This window comes from Thermobia domestica, chromosome 3 (genome assembly GCF_964235325.1).
Source record: "Thermobia domestica chromosome 3, izTheDome1.hap1.1, whole genome shotgun sequence".
NCBI classification, from domain to species: Eukaryota; Metazoa; Arthropoda; class Insecta; order Zygentoma; family Lepismatidae; genus Thermobia; species Thermobia domestica.
In genome coordinates, this window is record NC_137456.1 from 157,714,652 (window position 1) to 157,725,630 (window position 10,979).

The window sequence follows — 10,979 nt, forward strand, 5'->3', positions numbered from 1 at the left end:
TTATATATGGCCAGTGAGTGCATAGCTTTCTAATTCCACTTTTTTTTTTTCTGGCGCTCTTAACCGAACATAACTACCTCGTAATGTTAATTAGCTCTTTGATTGCATTACAATTCTGAGCCAACATCATTACAGTTACTCCGCCGGGAATCGAATCTGGGATCACGGACAAGAAAGGCTAGCGCGCTACCGATTTGTATACACGGAAGAACAATATATAGAGAAAAAATATTACCTATCCAACATAAATGTTCAAATGAGAAACAAAAAAGAATTCATTTTCGTTATCAATATTAATGAATTAATATTCAATTTACCTGATCTGTATGTCTTCCGGTTGACGTAAACGAGGGAGAGAGAGAGAGAGGAATCCGTCCGTATTCCTGTCGATTCGGTGATTGCTAGCACTGGTCAGGCCAAGACCTCTCACAACACTAAGTGAGAAAAAACGAGGGAGAAAAGCTTAGCGCGCACACACATACACACACACACCGCATAAGAAGTTGACCTAATGCCGCGCGTTGTCCAAGAGAGCTGCACGCGTAAACACACATGCATCTCACATCCACACAATTCATACCTCATGGCAAAATGACCTTGAACTTGAATGCCTCTCTGCATCTCTCCCACACCCACCCACAATACTAAATGTCATGTGATGTAAGAAGGGGGAAACACATAACATGTAAACATTTGCAGAAAAAAAAGGTAAATCTTAACTAATACGAACGCCCTTTGGCTTGTTCTGATAGGTCATTGATACACATGCTTACATCATCGGCTAAACCTTCAGAAAGTGTTGTCCATCCGAACAAAGAAGTAGACAGACAACCCGCAATGCGATCTCATAAGAGAGAAAGGGGAAGGGGGATTTTCAAAGTCACGAGAATGCAAAACAATCCACATTGATGCTGATGTTGATGATGATGAAGAAGAAAGATATAGGGCAATGGACCAAAGTTTCCTTGAAAACATCGTCAAACAAAACACAAAGAAAATTTCCTCAAGGAAACATTTGCAGACGATTCAGAAAAAAAAAACGTTCAGAAACATAAGCATTAACCAACAACTCCAATAATTATACCATTCCCCAAATTTCCTTTTATTTTATTTTTTTGTAATTGTTCATTCTATATTACCTTTATTACTTTCTTTCGATAGCATTTAACACAGCAAATGATCATTCGAAGACAAAAATCATACATCTAGTCCTATGGTTAGTACTGGTTAATATGGGAATACTTTTGTTTGTTGAATCTCATGTCAACTTGTAATACACACAAACGACCTTCAAGTTTAAAACAAGAAAACAACTATTTTTAAACTTCTTTTTGTACTAGTACGTATAGTCGACAACCAGACACTTAAGCTAATGAAAACATTTGTACTCTTATGACTGAAACTCTTAGTGAAGTTTTCATCACGAAGCATTTATTTATCTGATACGATACGACTTGACAAAAATATTTGCTTTTATTTCAATTTCACAAATTTGTGCGAAATTTATTCCACATTAATTTTGTTTAACTTGCTTACTGCATCAGATTAAAAAAAAAAAAAAAAACGTAAAATTCTAAAGGGCCTATCCAATACGGACTTCTGGTGGAGGAAGGGTCAAGGTTCTTCTTATAGCTTCTTTAGTTTTATTTATAGACAGACCGGAGCTTTTGTAGCACTGATATCTGTGTCGCTGGTGTAGGACAAATGACTCTTTACCATTTCCCCCCCCCCCTTCCCGGATCCGTTTATGAATAAAAAGAACGAATAACAAATAATACGACAATAGCGTAATAATGAAGAATTTAAGCAGAGTAGTTGTCTCATGATTGTCTCTTCCAATGTTTATGGAAGTTCAATGAAAATTAGGATCAATTCATATGTGCAGTGATAGAGAAGATGTCAGAGGGGGTAAAAGGACAAGCACCCCTCCGGTGGCTCTCCGACTGCCCCCCTTCCAAATATTGTATTGCATTGTAGGTAAGGTAATAACCATAAAACTATCATTTCCCGTATATGTAAAAACAGCTGTCTCCTGAAAATGCTTCTGCCACTCGGTTTGCTCTTACGCAGTGACTAGCCGTAAAAATGAGAAACTAGCCTCTCTTAGTCTGAAGGCATAATCGTGGGAAGTTAAACTGGAAAGATAAACTGGCTCCATTGCAATACAATGGACACTTTGGTGATAATTCATCTCAATTTTTGGATAGTTAATCATTAAAGGTAAGTAATAAAAACACATTTGGGCGAAAGCACTATGTTGTGGCTCCGCGTAACTTAGTCTCCAACGCTCTCGGTAGAAAAGATGTAACAACTTTTTCAGGCCAACCATCCCGAATGATGATTTTCTTCATTTTCCTCCTTCACATCAGGCGAATGCCGGGATGGTACGTAACATACCAGTCCCGGCCCGCTTATTTCTTTTCCCATTCCTTTCTTTCTTCCCCCTTACTTAGCCGGATAGTGTATTCGCAGAGGGACAACATCCCTCATATGTGACGGACTTATGGCCAAGTAAATAAATAGTACGTTACTATGTTAAAAAATAATTTCAAATGGTTCATCCGTTTTGTCGACATACAACGTCCATTTCATTTATATAGGTATTAATATCTTTTATATATATATATATATATATATATATATATATATATATATATATATATATATATATATATATATGTGTGTGTGTGTGTGTGTGTGTGTGTGTGTGTGTTTGTGTCTGTGACCCTTGAGTCAAATGTTCATGCTTTTGGTAAAACTCTTCGCATGGCTACCTCTTATGGTATATTGTGAAGATTGAAAAATATTTGTAGCACTGCTATTGATTAGAATCAATGATGTCTTCCCACCACCTTCAGTTACTTGTCCAAATTATTGCATTTTTAATGAAGCTAAATTTCGCGAAACCGAATTAACACTGCTTCTCTAGTAGAATTAACACTACTGTTAACTTCCTCCACTAATTCCATTTACAGTCTTCAAATGCTTCTTATTGTTATGATTAGCTTCATTGAATGAGATACGGTTACGAAAGGGAAGTTATTTCCTTTGTGGAATAACATTACTTTCATTATTATGAAATGACTCATGTGTGTCATATTCATATCAGTAGGAGAAATGGCATGTCGAAGCAGCGGTTCAAATATCAAAGATACGTAAGCCCTCCCCATTTTCATCACATCAATTCCTTTCACAATCGTTCATTCCTCTTCTTTTGCCTATACGGCATAATGTGGAACATAAAGCTGAAAGATTTCCTCCCACTTTCTTCATTCCACCATTTCATTCATTTCTCCTCATCACCATCTCCTTTAGCCTAACTGGCATGATTGTGGGAAGTAAAACTCAAAGATTTAATTTCATTTCATTTCTTCTGATGAACAAAATAAATTTAAGATCATTGCAACTAGATCTCAAAAAACGCCGTTTAGCGTAGCCGAACGTTTTTTTAGAGCCAATTATGAACATTATGCAAAGCATTCATATATATATATATATATATATATATATATATATATATATATATATATATATATATATATATTCATAACATTGCACAATGAATAATATTGCGTTAATACATTTGATATCCAATTCTGTTTACTTTACAACCCTCCGTTTCCTTTGATGCACTACAAAGTACATTTTCAAATGACACAATGTTTCGAAGTTTGGTGTTTTAGTCATTCATTTTTATGCTCTACTTCCCCCGTCCTTTTTCGTTGTTGGTTGGATTATACATTAGCAAGGGCGCCCATTAGGGGGCAAGGTGGGGGGCTCGCCCCTCCTAGAAGAAATTGTACTTCGGAATATCGAAAACCCAATAGAATTTTTACAATAGTTACAGCAAAATTTGAAACTATTTATATATTTTAAATGTCGCTTATACTTGCCCCCCTTGGAAACCACAACATGGGCGCCCTTGTACCTTAGCGTTCCTTTCAGTAGTGAGGTTATAAGAGACAGGTCCTACAGCTTAATGTAGGACCGGAACTACATTCGTTCTCCTCACAGTTAATCTACTTCCTTTTTATTTACCTTAATAATAATAATAATAATAATAATAATAATAATAATAATAATAATAATAATAATAATAATAATGAAATGGCTTGAAAATCTATTACAGGTTAATAGACGACAAAGAATGAGAAAATGGTAATAATACAAAGAAATGGAAGAACCCAATAAGATCCACGAACGCACGATGGTTCTATAAACTCACAATAAGACCAGAGTCTTACTTACTTGAAGTCGCTGTGCATAATTCTATTTTGAGTTACACTTATCTATTACTATAGGTTAAGTACAGCGGGTCTTAATTGCTGGGTCTTACTTTAGAACCTAGACACAAAAAAAAAAAAAAAAAAAACTGAGGAAGAAGGATCTCTTTTTCCATTTCTCGGATTATTATCATTCGATGTAATATAAGTCTGCATAACCAATATGTAACGTTAGTTGCACACATGCAAAACATTTTTACAAACTGCGAGAAAAGTGCTTACATTTTCGCATACGTTTGCATCCCTTAATGGGCAAGCATTGATAGCATTACCATTAAAATATTTAGTTTGCTTTTATGGTTGAACCATATCTTCCTGATCATAATTTCGTAATTTTTAAAGTATCTTTGTACTTTGGTTACAAAATACAGGGTGTTTATTTCAAAGCAACATTGCCATAAAATAGGTCTTATGTGTAGCTACTGAGCAGCATTGCCCTCTTATGGTAAAATATTATAAGAATACTCTCTGTGCTTAGTAGCAGTTTCGTTGAAATATCTTCCTACAGAGCAAGAAACCACAAATAAAAAAATATATTTAAAAAAAACTTTCGCGAAACGTAGAAGATAAAGCTTCTACAATACTAGATATGACTGTCCCCTGTTGACGAAGATTAGAAGTATTTAAAGAAGCGATCCGCAAATCATGTATATGAATATGCATGAAAGGAATAACGCCAATTAAGTGATCACTGAAGTTATAATTCGTGTGGATAACGCAATAGAATGCGGTGTTGGTTGAGAGCAACACTGCCCACTAAAGGGTTAAAATTCTTTCGAGCCGAAAATCGAAAAAAAAAAAGACTGCTTCTTACCAGATTAGACCTGGTGAAGATCTATCTATGTGCAGAATTTGGTGGTTTTAAAAAGCCCCTTTCTATATGAAAAGCTGATGACATACACACACACATTATTATTATTATTATTATTATTATTATTATTATTATTATTATTATTATTATTATTATTATTATTATTACTAGTAGTAGTAGTAGTAGTAGCAATAGTAACAAGTGTTTGGTTCTCTAAAACTGTATCCTTTCTCATTTACAGCATAAAAGAGAAATTCTGCCAAATAAGCATGAAGACGATTGTCTTTCTTTCTAAAGTTGTTGATTACCGAACACCTCGAATATAAGGAAGAAGCTTCAGGCCACATGCATGTTTCTGCTTCCTCTTCATTCTCTCTCTCTCTCTTTCTCTCTCTCCCTCTCTTTCTCCAGACTAACGACAAATACCATGTTGTCCGGCAACAATAAGAATTTTTTGTATACATATTGCACCTGTGCTAACATTGCTTTTTCACAGGAATTGACCACGAGCTATCAATTTGAATACTAAACAGGTTGTGCGGATAAAAATCCTTTTCATTATAGCGAACCATATAATTTTGTGTCAAGGATATATGAATCAATTTTTCAAAGGACCTGCAGAAGATAAAAAGAAGGAAAACCTACACAACAGGAATTTCCCTTTGAGGCAAAGAGAAATAAATTTTAAAACAAAAATAAGTTGCTGAATGCAAAATATGCAATTAAAAAGAAAATGTTTCTACATATCTGTTATATAACTCACTTGACGATATACAATATCAAATGTGTAGTATGTATTTATTTACATAGCTCTAACCAATCCTAGAAGTACAGTTTAGGCAACAAAATTTATTTTATAAAAGTTACAATTTCCATATCGGTCTTGTTACTTGCCATAAGTAAACGAAACGATTTATAGGAATCTCAAAAGGCGTTTTACATATTTCTGTGAATTAATTATTTACTTTTTTAGAAAAGATAAAATACTAAATTTGTTTGCAAATTCCGGGTAACTCATAAACAATAATAACTGTTTCCTATCCCACTGGCTTTTATCATCTGTCTACTTCTTTTACTTTAAGCTATTACTTTTGCTTTCTTTCTATTTTTACTTTAGCAGCATCCTTTTATTACCTTATTTTTCTGTTCCTTTGTCTGTAAAAGTAATATCTTGCAACCTTCACATACGCTGTGCGATATTTCGATATATCGATCGAACGATCCATATTTAGTGACTGACATATCAATATTTCGATTTCTCGATATTTTTCAATATATCGATCAACGTTCGATATTTTGACTATAAGGAAAAACGATATCCAAATTCAGATATCGCATAGCCCTACTTTCACACATTTTTTTACACTAAATCGTAATATAACCCTCCGATTTTAAAAATCACTTAGAAGAAGTTTTCTGTAAATCTTCATTTTAAAAAAATAAACCGAAAGTGAGAGATTGGAATGGAGCAAAACTCGAACAAGATCAAGTTTTCTTCTTTACTTTGCTCTCCGCTTAAACTGAGTTATTTTATTTTTTTTATTCATATTTTTAAATGAAAAATTTTGAACAGGGAACACCAAGCTAAACTCCATATTTATAATTATTTTCTATCCAACAAAAACTCACAGAGCGGGGGAAAATTCTGCTAAATCAATCAGTCCAACGCCCAATTCAAGCCCCAGCACCGACATGAAACACAAAAATTAAATTTGGCGTTCAGTCGTTGTAAAAATCCATGCGGCTGAACGAAACTGATCATGACCCGCGAAGATGGATCATCTATTAACATCGACATGTAGGACGAGAGAATTTCTTTAACAAGTTGTATTGCAGTTCTCTCTTTGGTCGGTGCTTTTAAATCAACTCGACATTAAAATGTACGTAGAATTATTTTCATTACAATCTCCAGGATATTAGGAGTTCTTCGATCGAACAACGAAATTTTGAACACCACTTCCTTGATGCCCAGGGTATCAGTGGTGCTACATTCATGACGCTGATTCCTCGGCATGCCATAACTCGGTGCCAGACTATAGAGACCGTGTGCGTGGGTTTCCTCGGGGTTCTCCCGTTTCCTTCCACTTTCTTCATTCCACCATTTCATTCATTAATCATCATCACCGTCTTCTTTAGCCTAACCGGCATAACCGTGGGACGTAAAACTCAAAGATTTCATTTCATTTTTCAGACTACAGAGAAGAACTGATCGACCCACTTGGACTTAAGCCCCTATGCCAGCATATGGATGCCTAGCTCTACGGATATTCTCGGTGCATCAGAGACTCGAACTGTGGAACATGAAAGTTGGATTATGACAGCATGCAGTGAATTCATTGTGTTTGTGTGCTTATTCTACGGACTGGACAACAGAACAGGATACAGCGATTCATGTAAATAAGCAAAGCAGTCTAGTTTACATTGTATTGTCATTTGCTGATCGTTTATTTCTTAAGTTGCCTAGACCATGAGTCTGACTTCTCTCGAAGAAAATAATTGAGTTTATTAGAACATCTGAGTATCTTAAAAATCGGTTGATGTATTAAAGTGTCTAATCATTCGCGAGTCTGCCCTCTCGCCCCCCTGCTTAGGCTCCTTCTAGTCGGGCTTAATAGTTCAAATACTTAATTATGTGACTAGAGTTTAATTGAGAGTGTATTTTGGTTGTTCTAGCCATTCTGATCATATCAAACCTTGTAACCCGGTAATGACACCAGTTATGACAGAGATTTCGTCGTGGTCTTTTCCCTCTTTACATAAGATAAAGGAAACGCTGAAGACAAAGCGCCCCACAATATAATTAGAGCTCTCAATTTTTGCACACATACGTAAACCCGATGACAATATAATATTTTCACATAATTTTCTCTCTGACTTATCGTTTTACTGTAAAATTTCAACAAATATGATTTAGTTAGACTGTGTCAGGTGCGCACTCAGAAATTTTTGTTCGGAGGGATGCAATACTACAAGACACTACATCTATGTAGTACTGACCCGGTCAGACATTCACTCAGGTATTATTTTTTGGAGGGATCCAAAGCTTTTAGATCGACTAAATTTACAGAAAAGTGAGGATTTCGGAGGAGAAGTCCGAAACCCCAGACCTACTCTTCCGTACATTCTTGGATCTGGTGTTATATCTATAATATCAGAAGAAGAAAAAAGATATCCGAAAGAACTAAATCGTTTTATTAGAGAAGAAAGGGTACAGATGAAGTGTAAATTCAAATCTTTAGACTACAACAATAATTTCTTAGCTAAAGAAGTGCAGATTTATTAAAGAAGTATGCAAATGCATGTCGAATAATAAAGTTGGGAGGGTCCGGGCTCGCTGGGCTCCCGCGTGAGTTCGCTCTTAGATTGTATATATGTATAGGAATGCCAGTTGAATAAACATTACTTCGATAGATGGTGGTTTATTTTCAACAAATCTCTTCCAGTTTCTTCTTGCATTGACGTTTAACGCTCCCTATTAACACCGAAACCATTTAAAACAAACCCGCTGTTTAAAGTGGGATCCGTTGGAACCATCGGTATTCGAGACAAGTACTACCACCAGGAATTGAACTCGGAACCGTAAGAAGTAATCACTAAGAATCTCTTGTTCGATCTCGGGGACCGATTTAACTCTAATCAACCAACATTAATAGTGATTCATTTATTTCTTCCACTTCCGGTTTAAATAGAGGGTTAGGAGAGGAGATGGTAAATATTCCTAGAAGACTAAACCAATTCCAAAAGTTTGCGTGTCGCTATCTCCATGCCGTATGCGTCTGTGGACCACCGATGGGCAACTAGCGACATCTCGCCAAATATTGGCGGCCCCGCAGCGACGATCCGCGGTGGCCCCTCTTCCGTTTTGAAAATGATACAACCAGCGGCAGAAACGCGACAAAACGCCAATGAATCACAAAATTACTCTCCCAAAATATGTTAAATCGCCTTTATGCATGATGTTAGCCTTCTTCTGTAAGGCCCTCAATCAAAGGCAACCTAGTATTTCTTAACACCAAAAAACATATATCTTATTTTGCCACTTTATTCTTAATCTGCACTAACACAGACACCTTTACTCCTTAAAATATAACATCCGTTAATCATTACTTATCGAATCACATGAAAATCTCGATCTCAGCATCTACAATTCATATTACAATCTGGAAATAGAAATCCAATTCATCAGTCAAAACCAAATCTTATCTTAAATCATATTTGCACATAATATCATCTACTTTCCTTAGCAACAGCCAGTGTCCATTTCACGAGCACTTTGTGTCCTATTCTATTCCAACACGTGATTTGTTTACATTAAGGTGAGTCTAAAAAAACACTAAAAAAAGTATCCCGGAGGGTGCTCGAACCACCAACTTATGATAACTAGGCGGGTGTTCTTCCGACTTCGCCACGGAGGCGATGAAGGAAACGTCGCTTGTAAAAGAATAAATCGTTGAGATCTTTTACATTTGGCTAATCAGAGTGCTCTTTTAACCGTATATATGAGACGATAACTGTTTGCGATAAGATAAAATGCGTTCGGCATGTAATTTTATAACAAAATGACGCGTGTCTATTTACTTTATTTCATAATTCTCCCACACTCACTTTCTAATGATCGACGAGAGTTGCCATCTAAATTCATACAATTATCGCACTTATCTCAAGATTTTTTACTTCATTATGTTGAGGCAGAGGTTATTCTTGACTCCCGGAGTTCACTTTAAGAACAATTCGTCAGGAAATAATAATATATAATAATAATAGCCGCATGTACATGACTGCCGATAGTTCGTGTTGCTCCCTTCGCGATTCTCCGCGACAAATCGAAGGAGCGTGGACCAAAACGAAGTCCTCGCTGCTACGCGGTGGTAATTTCAACACCCCGACTAGAGATATCTGTTTCGACTCGACGAAACCCTGCCGCCAGTGGGACACTAGTGGCAATCCTTCGACATGTCGCTATATCGACGATCAACATTTACCCGCAAATGGGACACTAGGTGTTGGCGACAATTACGGCATGGGGATCTCTCGTCGTTTTCCCACTCTGTAGACCAATATTGAAACTGGAAGTTGTAGTGGATTTCTATCGCTTCAGGTTTCAGTAGAGCGTTCAGAATAGAGGTGAAATGTATTCTTGGGACGCTTAATTGATTGCAGGAAACCGTTTCTATGACCGCTATCTATGAACGTTTTTGTCCTATAGTGATCCACGTTGAAACCGGAAATGGTTTATTTCTACCACTTCCGATTTGACTATCACTTCTACCAATGAATACGATTTCTAACTTTTGATGTTTTTACATCCTGGCCAAAATAGATGGTGATCGATGAAGTAGTTGCTTAGAGTTTTGTCTCATGAACACATTTCTTTACGTGTATTCGAGAAAAATCAAAGACATATCAATGGCATTTATTTTTATCTGGAACCTACAATACGTATTTGAGAGGAAAATACAGGAATTTAACAGAAATGGACCATTCTTTTGTCAAAAATTTAAATCTTTGATTCATCAAAGTAGCTTCCACGTGCTGTGATAACAGCTTTACAGACTTTGGGCATTCGCCACATTAGTTTCTGTAGAGTTTCGGGCTTGATTGCTATCCAGACTTTGCGAAGACACTCAAATAAGTATTTCTTGCTAGAGGGACGCATTTTTCGAACTGCCCTATCAAGATCATCCCACAGTAACTCAACTGGACTACAATCCGGTGATTGTGGGGGCCACACCATATTCTTGAGATCTCCCTGTTGCTCTTCTGCTGAAAAATACCCTCTAAAAAGTCGGGATGTGTGTTTTGGGTCATTGCCTTGCTGCATGATTAACCCACAACCAATGAGCCTCTTCCAAGATGGCACAGCGTGTCTGATCAAAGTCTGATGG

The 10,979-nt window shown here is 36.4% G+C and overlaps 1 protein-coding gene across 1 annotated transcript in view; it reads right to left on the minus strand.

Moving 5' to 3' along the window:
• The window catches only part of LOC145680829 (arylsulfatase B-like), a 151,819-nt gene extending 151,330 nt beyond the window's left edge, over window positions 1-489 (minus strand). The window contains exon 1 of the mRNA XM_081751924.1: window positions 318-489. The gene's annotated coding sequence lies outside the window, so the exon portion shown is untranslated. The remainder of the gene's footprint in view (window positions 1-317) is intronic.
• Window positions 490-10,979: the final 10,490 nt, after the last annotated feature.